Source organism: Copadichromis virginalis, linkage group LG9 (genome assembly GCF_057382275.1).
Source record: "Copadichromis virginalis isolate Kocher_CV1m ecotype Utaka linkage group LG9, C_Virginalis_male_GT1.1, whole genome shotgun sequence".
Lineage (NCBI taxonomy): Eukaryota > Metazoa > Chordata > Actinopteri > Cichliformes > Cichlidae > Copadichromis > Copadichromis virginalis.
Window position 1 is genome coordinate 1,549,678 of NC_140626.1, and position 12,162 is coordinate 1,561,839.

General features: G+C 47.3%; 1 pseudogene; it reads right to left on the minus strand.

Moving 5' to 3' along the window:
* Positions 1–8,204: 8,204 nt before the first annotated feature.
* On the minus strand, positions 8,205–9,680 carry LOC146701079 (uncharacterized; annotated as a pseudogene).
* Positions 9,681–12,162: the final 2,482 nt, after the last annotated feature.

Genomic DNA, 12,162 nt, shown 5'->3' on the forward strand with positions numbered 1-12,162 from the left:
CTCCTGTTCAAAGAAAAAGAGAGAGAGACAGAACTTTATATACAGTGAATGAGTATATACAAAGAGGACATTATATGCAGCAAGCGCGTGAGTTAGGTACATTATATAAATAGAAATAAAATAAAATAAAACAATCTGGAAATTTACAGCTTGTGAACATTGTGTGTGGGGTGTTAAAGTGTCTTGTGCTGTAGTGAGGCCAGAAGGATCAGGATGATATGAGAATGTGGTAATGAGTCCTGTCTCAGTCACTTATGGATCATGGGCGAGGGGGGCTAATTCAACACACGGATGGCCTGAGGATAACTCCTCTTGAGCCTCTGTGTTTTTGTTCGGATGGTGCGGAAACTTCTGCCTGATTTCAGAAGCTGGAACAGTTCATTGCTGGGATGGGATGGGTCCTTCAAAATCTCAGTTGCTCTAGTCCAACATCTATTTTTCAATTCAATTCAATTTTATTTATATAGCGCCAAATCACGACAACAGTCACCTCAAGGCGCTTCATATTGTACAGTATATACTATAATAATAGATACAGAGAAAAACCCAACAATCATATGACCCCCTATGAGCAAGCACTTTGGCGACAGTGGGAAGGAAAAACTCCCTTTTAACAGGAAGAAACCTCCAGCAGAACCAGAATCAGAGAGGGGCGGGGCCATCTGCTGCGACCGGTTGGGGTGAGAGAAAGAAATCTCCTGACGTAAATGTCCTGTAGGGAAGGGAGAGCAGTCCTGCAGCAGCGTTCTGCTGTACAGGTCACTCTCAGAATAGCTTTTTTATCCTTGACACAGCTGTTTCCATACCAGGATGTGATGTTCTGTGTGAGGATGCTCTCCACAGCGCCTGTATAGAAAGTCCTGAGGATCACTGGAGAGACCCTGAACTTCCTCAGTTGTCGTAGGTGATACAGGCGCTGCCTAGCCTTTTTGGACTGGACCTGAATGTGGGCAGACCATGTCAGGTCTGAGGAGATGTGGACACTGAGATACTTGAAGGACTGCACCCTCTCCACTGGTGCTCCATTAATGATAATGCATTTGTAGTCTCTGTGCTGACCTCTTGTGAAGTCCACCACCAGCTCCTTGGTCTTGCTGATGTTCAGCTGGAGGTGGTTGTCCCGGCACCACGATGCCAGATTCTTCACTTCATCCATCCCTCAGCTTTGTCAACAGTCTACCGGGCACTATTGTGTTGAACGCTGAGCTGTAATCAACAAACAGCAATCTCACATAGTTACCCTGTTTCTTGTCCATGCGGCTAAGGGTGGTGTGTAGGACGTGGGCGATGGCGTCCTCCATGGATCTGTTGGGTCAGTAGGCAAACTGGAGCAGATCTGTGGTGTTTGGGATGGAAGAGGAGATGATTTTCTTCAACAGCCTCTCGAACACCTTGTTAACCACCAAGGTCAGTCCAACTGGCCGGTAGTCATTCAGACATGAGGGCTTGTTGTTCTTGGGGACAGGGATGATGACGGATCTCTTGAAGCATGTGGGGACCACAGACTTAGCCAGGGACTCGTTGAAAATCAAAGTGAACACACCTGCTAGCTGGTTAGCACAGCACTGCAGCAGACGGCCGGTGATGCCGTCTGGCCCCGCCACTTTCCTTGTGCTCACTCTCCTCAGCGCCGCTCGGACATCGTGCTCTGTAATGCTGATCGCCGGTCCCTCTCTGATGACGGGCGTAGAACTGGTTCAGCTCGTTGGATAATGCAGAGTCGTCGCTGGTCGGCACAGTGTCCCTGGCTTTGTAATCTGTGATTGTGTGTAGTCCGTGCCACATGCTCCGTGTGTCGTCCTGGCTGAACTGAGGCTCCACTCGCTCCCGATACCGGCGTTTGGTATCCCTCACCACGCTGTAAGACACCACCTTGTAGGCGCTCATATCGCCAGTGGCGAGACCCGCGTTGTAGGTGGAGGTCCTGGCGTTCACTGCAGCGCGGATTGTTCTGTCCACCCACGGTTTTTGGTTCGGGAACATCACGACTCTCGCAGTGGGGATGATCTCATCCGCTAGCATGTTTACGAAGCTTACTGCTACATCCATAAACTCATTGATGTCGACTGCCCATGCTCTGAACATGTCCCAGTGTACGTCGTTGAGCGCATCCTGTAGCGTAGCTTCTGATTGGGCCAACCAGCGTTTCACCTCTCTCGTAGTTACTGTCACGGTCCTGGGTCTTATGACCCAGTGTTTTGAGTTTTAGTTCATTTTGATGTTTATAGTTTATGTTTAAGCCCTCCAGGTTTTCTAAGTTCATTTGTTACCATGCCTAGGTGATTTTAGTTCTTATTAATTCCCCCCTCGTGTTTCCAACCCATGTTAAGTCTCCCCTGCTCTTCATGTGTTTCATGTCTGTGTCTTACGTTGTCAAGTTCTGGTTGTCATGTCTGCGTTTCATTATGTTTCCTGTTTTATTTTGGAAGGAGTCGTGTGTTCTTGGTTCTGTGTATTTAGCTTCACTGCTCCTGTCATTAGGTTCATGTTAGTCAGCTGTTTCCTCATGTGTCTCCACTTCCCCTGATCACCTCGTGTGTATTTAAGTCCTCTGTTTTTGCATCTCATTTGTCAGGTCGTCTGCTCGTCCATACCCTCACTTCAGCATTCTATGTCAGTTCACCACGTTTAAGGTTTTTCATGTTTAGCTTTAGTTCACCCAGTTTAGGCTATGGTTTAGTGTTCACCTGTGTCCTGCTGTTTGTACTCCGTTTTTGCTGGCTTCAATAAACGGCTGATTTTCTGTTAACTCTACGCCACGTTCAGTTTATGGAGTTGCGTTTGGGTCCGTTTGCCAACACCTACAGTCTGCCCTCGCCAGACTGTGACAGTATGACCTGACCATGTCGGACCCAGCGACCCCTGGTAGAGACGTAATCCAAGCAGTGGAGTCGTTATGCTACCAGTGGAGCCGAAGCTCTAGTGAGGAGGAGAGGGAGGAGTTACTTTACTCGTTGGGGACAAGCGTCACGGTTTTCCCCTGGTTATGGGAGGCGCTACCCCCTCTGATCTCGGACTTCCTCCGCACCATCCTCCCAGCCTGCCCTCGGCAGCATCAGCGGTCCGGTGTGCAGACTGCGTCACCACAGCCCCGTGGCCGCGCAGCCTCCCCTCCGCCTGCTGTAAGCATACGAGTCGGCACGCTGAAGTTCGCCACGGCACCACACTCCTCTACGCTGGCGCCGTCCCTCTACTTGCCGGTTTCCACTTCGCCATCGCAGCTCAGTCGTTCACCCTCACCGCCTCGACCGACCTACCCATCTTCCGCTTCCTACCTGGCATGGATGTGGTCCGAAGACGAGGAGCCGGTCGCCACAGAAATCAAAGTTTCATCCACGACCACCTCAAAGAGGAAGCGGCGTTCGCGTCGCCGTCGCCCAGCGCTACGGCATGTTTCGCCCTCCAACGAGCCACACGAGGATGCGGGGGAGGTCATGGATTTCGACCTGGAGGAGCGGCAGCGTGCAGCATGCGCTCAACTGGATGAAGAGCTCCGGTGGAAGCCATGGCTAGCTCCTGACTATGAGGAGATCTTCCCGGGAACCCGCCTGGCTCTCGGGGGTCCCCTGAGCTTCCAGGAACTCTCGTCTACTGCTCCATCAGCACCCAGTTCACCAGCCTCTGCGACGCCGCCCGGCGCGCATGAGGCGCCATTGTCTGGTTCATCAGGAGCTGCAGTCAAGAAGAAACGGCGTTCGCGTCCCCGTCGCGCTGCGCGACAACCGGAGGTGAGTGAACGCACTCTCCCATCACCAGCCTCCGTTGAAGCCGTAGAAGAGGAACTAGATTCAAGTTTACAGATTCAAGGGTCACCATTAAAGGAGACACATAGTGTGGAGGCGGCAGTACTGTGACTGATGTGGTCTGTTCGTCTGGCTTCCATGAACAGGGAGTAAGACCCACACAGACTGTAAATCCCAGCACTGGAGAACCTCAGCCTGTGTTCTCGTCACCGCCACCGGAACAGGAGTTTGACGGTCCAGCCTCTGAGCCGACCGGGGAATCCCCTGTTCCGTGTTTTTCTTGCAGCGAAAACAATGACACTATTTCAGAGACAGCCAGTGCTAACTGTAAGCTGAGTAATGCAGTGCTAACCGGGCCGCCGCCCAGAGATTTTGCCCTGAAGACACCCGTAGACAGTGATTTGGCAGGGACCACTGGTGTAATACTTAGAGGGAGGGAGACCTCCACAGACCTAAAAGCTAATTGTGTGACAAGAGGGGGGGAGGAATTTCCTCCATTGTCCGTTACTTCGCCTGGGGTTCCATCTAAAGCTGAGTTGCCTGTGGCTAACGCCTCCCTTCCTGAGTCTGCTCTGCTCACCTACGAGGTGCTTAAAGTAGACACTTGTGCTTTCACAGCGAATGAGGATTTTTTAGAGGAGGGTCATGTCGCAGAGCATATAAGAACGGAGGGTGAGACGAGGTGTGATCATGTTTTGCCTGCTGCTCCTGTGTCCAATGAACTTAAAAATAAGAATGCTGGTCATGACCTCATGTTGGGACTTAAAGGTGACAACAGGGATTCTAATCAGGGTAACACGAACTGTGAAATGTCCCCACCTAAATTCTGTTTTCCCCACAGTCGTGAGCAGGGTGTTTTTGGACTGTTTACCTCCATCCCTGCCGCCTCTACTCAGAGGATTGAGTCTGAGACCAGGGGATACGATTCCACTATTAATGACCATGTAGCGTCCCCTCACGGAGTTACTTTGACACAGTTCTCCGAGGTTTCTGTGAGCACATTATCGGACAGGGTTTTGAGTCCCAAGGTTAGTGTTAACACCAGCACACAGCCGGAAATGTCACCCGTCTCGGCTATGGTTGCTAGCACAGCATTATCCGTACCCATTTCACCATACACTCTACATAACACCCTTGAGTTACAGTCCACCTCTAGCGTGGTCCCAAGTCAATGTACCACTTACCGCTATCAGACTGGTCAATTCTCATCACCCAGATCCATATCTGAATATCTCATGTTCACCCAGGGACTTCCCCCTGGAGGTTTAAGTCATGTTTTTGTGGGTAATATAGTAATCCTTGTTTTCCCTGTGGCTGACCCAGCTTACCTGTGCCATAACGTTATGTCATTGATTGAGTCTGAAGGGCGGAATGTAGACACAGGGCTTTCTGTTTCTGAACCTATTATGTCAACTAACATGGGTCTTGCAGTGACTGGGCTGGTCTCTGCCTCAAGACATCTCACACCTGTTTGTTTCTGGACTGATACCTATAAGATGTCATGTGAATGCAGCCGGCCTGTTGCCACGTCAGCTGGAGGGTCCGAGGGGCCCGTTCAGCCGCCCGTCTCCGCTGGAGGGTCCGAGGGGCCCGTTCAGCCGCCTGTTTCTGCTGGAGGGCCCAAGGGGCTCGTTCAGCCTCCTGTCTCCGCTGGAGGGTCCGAGGGGTCCGTTCAGCCTCACGCCCCGTCAGCTGGAGGGCCCGAAGAGCCTGTCCAGCCGCCACCTCTGCCTCGCCTGGTCCAGCTTCATCCGAGTCTTCATCCTCGTCTGGTCCAGCCTCCGCCTCGCCTGGTCCAGCTTCATCCGAGTCTTCATCCTCGTCTGGTCCAGCCTCCGCCTCGCCTGGTCCAGCTTCATCCGAGTCTTCATCCTCGTCTGGTCCAGCCTCCGCCTCTGCCACGCCTGGTCCAGCTTCTGCCTGTGCTTCGCCTGGTCCAGCTTCATCCGAGTCCTCATCCTCGTCTGGTCCAGCCTCCGCCTCGCCTGGTCCAGCTTAATCCGAGTCTTCGTCCTCGTCTGGTCCAGCCTCCGCCTCTGCCACGCCTGGTCCAGCCTCCGCCTCTGCCACGCCTGGTCCAGCCTCCACCTGTGCCTCGCCTGGTCGAGCTCCAGCCTGTGCCTCGCCTGGTCGAGCTCCAGCCTGTGGCGTTGTGGTCAGACTTCCCAAAGGCCGGGTGTGAAACAACCTTGTAGCCCTACTTGTATGGCGTGTAGCAATGGTCCAGTATCCTATCTCCCATCGTCGGATACGTCCAAGGTTCGCTTTATTAAAGTCTCCCACTATAATGAGGGCTGAGCCCGGATCTCTGTTTTGAAAGGCACTAAGCACATCATGTAATTCGGAAAGAGCAGTGTTGGGTAAGTTACTTTAAAATAGTAACTTAGTTACATTACTAGTTACTTCTCTCAAAAGTAACTCAGTTACTTCAAGTTACTCGTTACTTTCAAAGTAACTAGTTACTAGGGAAAGTAACTTTGGTTTTACTCAGAATTCTCCTGTTAATGTGTTGCTTCCATAACTTTGCCAGTCTTCTAGCTTGCTTACTTGCCACAAGTGCACTGTGCCACCTACCAATAGAAAGGAAAAGATAATGTGCACATTTCCACGAGAGAAATCCCACGCCTGGACCGTCGTTGACTGCTGCCATGATTCTAGCCTACGTCACAGCATCATGTGCGCCTTTTACATCCAACACAAAAACTGCAGTCGTGGTGCTTTCGATTGTACTCAGAACTCGGAAATTCTGCCTTCTGAATAGGAAGATGTAGGTAACACCAGACTGCAGATGAGCTGCATACAGGGCTGGACTGGGACAGAAAATTGGCCCGGGCATTTTGACTACAGACCGGCCGCCATTATAGGAAAAATCATAAAGCCTTTGAATGAAAACAAACACTGTTGTGACAGTGATGTACACTGTTCTGATGGTATATATGTATCAATCTATCAATCGTTTGTTGTAAGACTCAGATAATTATTTTTTAAAAGCGAGACATTTTAAATGAGAATAAGAAAGAAAAGTATTTCTTTGTGCCCCCCCCCCCCCCCCCCCCCGGCAACACTTTGCTAGACCCGCCCCTGCACAGTTATCAGCTACCTAAAAAAGGATCCTGGTGTTATTTGTCTCTCAGAAACAGTTCATAACTTCCCTTCAACTCATTCATGTCACCTAAAAGGTAAACATGTTTCTCCATCACCTGTTCAGCTCTGATGATCCAGTAAGGACATCTCCTGGTTTCATCCTCATGTTTCCCTCTCACCAGATAACCAAACCATATCATGACCAGCAGCTTTACAGCTGTGGCTCCAGCAAACATCAGCTGATACTAGAAATTAATATTAAATAAATTCTAACAACAGCTGATCAAGCTTAAACGTGCTGCTGTTGTTTAGCGCGACATCGGCTGGTTTCCTCTTTCTGGCGCAAAGTGAGCGATAAACAAACAAGAGAGCCGATCAGCTGATCATTGATCAGTTTCATGATTGAAGTAAAAACGGGAGAGGGAGGGGGGAGAATGAGAGAAGAAGAGGCAGCTGTGCAGCAAAGACATAGAATAACTCCAGCTTTGTGTCTTTTTCATTGAAGGTGAATTACGGGACAAACTGTTCCTTTTCACCTCAATAAGAAACGCGTAATATTTTCTCTGAATACCAGGCAGGACGGTTGGCAACTCTAATAACTTATGAACAAAATAAAGTTCAACATCATTAACTTCATAGCACCACCCAGCTGTATAGAAACTCCGTCATGCTAGCTAGCACGCAGTACGGAAAAAGTCAGCATAACGAAAATAAACTCCACCTAAACTTGGTTTATATCTGACCCAGAGAGACTGCAGGTCATAACTTCTTACCTGAAGTTCAGTTCACACTTGGACCGGCGGCCGCCTCGGGTCTCTTTTCCTTCTGCGTCCCCTTTCCTTCATCCACCTGCTGGCCTCCACCACTTGCTAATGTTACTTAATCTGTGGAAGCTCCGCGATGCCACCACACGAAGTAACGAGTAACGAGCCTATCTAAATCCCAGTAACGACTAACGCGTTCCTGATTTTGGCATAATAACTACTTACCGTGCTCGTTACCACAATGGTAAATGGTAAATGGCCTGTATTTATATAGCGCTTTACTAGTCCCTAAGGACCCCAAAGCGCTTTACATATCCAGTCATCCACCCATTCACACACACATTCACACACTGGTGATGGCAGCTACATTGTAGCCACAGCCACCCTGGGGCGCACTGACAGAGGCGAGGCTGCCGGACACTGGCGCCACCGGGCCCTCTGACCACCACCAGTAGGCAACGGGTGAAGTGTCTTGCCCAAGGACACAATGACCGAGACTGTCCAAGCCGGGGCTCGAACCGGCAACCTTCCGATTACAAGGCAAACTCCCAACTCTTGAACCACGATCACCCAATAATAACGTAGTTACTGTAACGCGTTACTTAATAACGCGTTAGTCCCAACACTGGTTATATCGCATCAGCAGAAGCTTCTCAAACCTTCTATCAGACATTCTGTTCCTTTTTGGGGGAAAGCACCAATCCACCTAAACTGAACAGCCACTGGTGCACTGGATGGAGTTAGACTGTTGTATTTCATGTACATCTTTGTGAGATTTGGGAACTGATTCAGAATCTCGAGCTCATAGTCTGACCTTAAAAAGTCAGTTACTTCTTTTTCTGCTGAGAAGCTTTCTGTGGGCTGATTCTGAAATTCAAAAAAGTCCATTTCGGCTGGGCTGGCTGGGATTTGGGACACATTAGTGTTGTCAGTTGCAGGAGCAGCTTTACGACACTCTGTTATCAGGAGCTCCTTCACATACTCTCTCCTACGCTCATCTCTCAGCCAACAAAGTTTAAACTTGGGACAAGTGGCCGCTGCGAGAAGTCCTTCTTGGCTGTCCAGAACAGCATCAAAACGAGTCTTGATGGCCTGTAACATACAACATGATGCATCTAAGAATAAAATTATTTTACTATATAATTACCTATTGTCATTATTTTATGGGCTTTACAGCTCTAAACCATCTGTATTTTCTATTATCAATACTGTATGAGATTTAATTTTGGTTTTGTTGATATTATGATTAATATTCATGATTAATGATGATCAATGTCCCTGATATTTAACAAGGGGTGAAAACTTGGTCTTTTATTCTATCATTTTAATAATTGTACCCGCTGCTTAAAACAAAGTATAACATCCACCCACTGTGAATGGTATAATAAATTTAACAAATCCACCCAAAGCAGTTAATAATAATCTTACCTTTACAATGACATCTGGAAGGCTGGCTGTCATAGAGGTCATCTTTCAGGGCAAGGGTCTTTGACATCAGGCTTGTGAGTGTTGGCAGTAAAGCCCCATAGGTGCACTCATCCCCTTGTAAGATGTCCAGAGCCACTGTCAGGGGCTTCATCACAGCACGGTACTCTTTCAAGAACTGGTACTCCCTTTCATTAAGGCACTTGATTCCCAGTTTTACACACAGGGGATTAAGTTCATTCAAGGGAATTGTGATGATTCTAGAAATGGCCTCATACAGGGAATTCCACCTTGTGGATGTCGGTACCATTAGTTTCCTCCGGCTGACTTCCTCCACCTGTTCAGAGGCTAATGTTGATCGACTTGCTTTAGTCCAAAGAGCAGAACATTTTGCAGTGCTACTCCTATATGCAGCCTTGGTGTCTGCACAGGAATTTAGATGTTTGTCAACATCGCTTGTTGAAATCGAGTTAATTGTGTGCGATGCACATCTGTAGTGTGGAGGGAGGCTAAACTGTGCATCACCAGATGCAGCTGAAAGAGCTTCTATGACATCAGTAAAGGTCGGTTCCTCGTCATCACCTTCTTCATTTTCAGATTCAGACTCCAAATTACAGGGCTGACATACTCTGAATGCTTTGGCAAAATTGGATGCGTTATCCATTACAGATGCAATAACTTTGCCTTGTAGTCCAGATGATGAATGGATTTCTTTGAGCTCTGCTCCGATTACATCATAGGTATGGCTGCCTCTAATTCTCTTGCATGCTAGAGCGGCCTTGTTGCGCTGTAATGTGGAATTAATCCAGTGAACTGTTACACCCATAAAACTTTTATTATTTACCGTCCAGATGTCAGCAGTGGTGGAAACAAACTCTGCCTCTTCGAGTGTAGCCTTCAAGTTAGAGTTCATTTTGTCATATTCTCTCTCAAGGTATTCTACAAATGACTTTCTCTGGGGCAGCTTGACACCACTTTTAGTTGGTATTTTTTCTACGATGCGTCGGAATGATTCAGAGTCAACAGTGGAAATCGGCAACATGTCCTCGACGATATAGGCAGCGACGAGCTTCTTCAGTTCAGCGGCACTAAGTCCTGTCGCTCTTACGTCTAGTTTAACCTGTTTAGCAGGAGTGAGTCCATCTGAGGTTTGCCCGGTGGAAGTAGATGTGGTAGCCACAGCGGTCACGTCAGTGAGGGGATCCTGGGGGTTTTCTGTCAATTTAACATTCTTGTGGCAGCGTGCTAGGTGCTTGCTCAGGTTGGAAGTGGAATTTTTCGACGTAGAAAGAAGTTTTCTTCTGATGCAGAGTGTACAACGTACGCTTATGTTTTTGTCGCTTTTTAAAGAGTCAAATTCAAAGTAATGTCAGTATTTCCAAGTATTAAATGCTGCACGATCGTACTCTATCCCTCGCTCCATGTTTTCTATTGTTGACACACGTGCTACCACAGCCGTCGCACTCGCTTACGTCATTGTCATGAGACATTCTCGCAAAAAAATCACGGTTTTAGTAACGCAGTAACGCAGCGTTCCTACGGGAAAGTAACGGTAATCTAATTACCGTTTTTGCAATAGTAATCCCTTACATTACTCATTACTTGAAAAAAGTAATCCGATGTGCCCCGTTTAGGGCAGCTATTGTTAACTGGTGGAACTGACAGAATTTGACCTATAAGGTGACTCAGATTTTTAATGTCAGGGTTAGCAGGCAAGACACCTGGACGATTTCGAGGTAGTAAGTACTGGGCAAGAACACTCACCCACATTGGCTGCAGAACCTTGCATTATGCACTGGGTAAGACTCATAGGATCAGGGATTAGAACATTTTGATCAGCTGAAATCAACTTCCTGTATACGGTTTTATGTGGGTCTTGCTGGAGATCAACAATATAGGTCAAAATGCCCCTTAGGGTGGTCCAGAATGACCAAACCGAGATCCTGTGGGACTTCCAGATACAGACAAACAAACTGGTGAAAGATAACCAAGTGGACAAAGTAGCAGTGGACAAGCAGAGAAAGGCAGCCATAGTGATAGATGTAGCTATTCCAAGTAGAGCTGGCCGATATATCAAAAATTTATCGTTACCGAAATTTATGACTCTCATCGACGTCATTTTGCCCATGTCGGTAAATTCGGTATTTTAAAAAAAAAAGAATGTGCAGGTTGGCGATGTTCATGTCCCTTTAAGACTCTACTACCTGTAACAAGACGAGACACGGGTGAACAAATGGAGGACGATTTAAATGTTGAAGCAGCAGCGACGGAGGTAGAGCTGGTGGAGGAGGAAGAGGAGACGCTTGTTAACAAAAAAATGTTCAAGCCCTGCCTAATTTTAACTATCAGTGTTCTATTGAAGTTTTTTGCAAACAGCACTATTTAATGTTTTTGTTTAAGAGTTTGTAGTTTTCACTAGTCACATGGCAGTGCTTAGTATTTATTATAGTTTTTTCTGTGTTCAATTGACATTTGTGTTTGTGACATTATTTGTTTACAAGTTATATTACCTCAAGGCCTTAGCAGAGATAGGCCTTTGTCCATGATGGCATTACATTTGCACAATCATTGTTTACTTTGTGAATAGCCAATGTGAAACATATTTATTATTAAACTATTTTGTTTACAAGGGATACACATTTTTTAGAGAGCATGGTTACATATTGTATCCTACACTTTTTATTTTGTTCAGTTAATAAATCTTAACCACTAAAAGTACTTACTACTATTGTCTTCATTTATTTTCAGTGACATTTTACAGTCCTTTAAAGTGGTAATAATATAATTGCAATGAATAGGTCTAGGGGGAATAATATTATCAAAATAACTGGAGGAACTATGCTGCCTGCCACAGCCCCATCAAATGAAAAAAAAAAAAAAAAAAGTTTGTTTTTTTGGCACTTGGGGTGGTTATCGTCCATTTATCGTTATCGAGGTTAACTGCTCAATTTATCGTGATATTGATTTTAGGCCATATCGCCCAGCCCTAATTCCAAGTGATAACAACATCAGGCAGAAGGAACTTAAGAAGTTGGAGAAGTACCAAGGGCTGAGAGAAGAACTCAAGAAGATGTGGAGGGTGAAGGTAACAGTCGCCCCAGTGTCAATCGGAGCACTCGGTGCAGTGACACCCAGGCTAGGCGAGT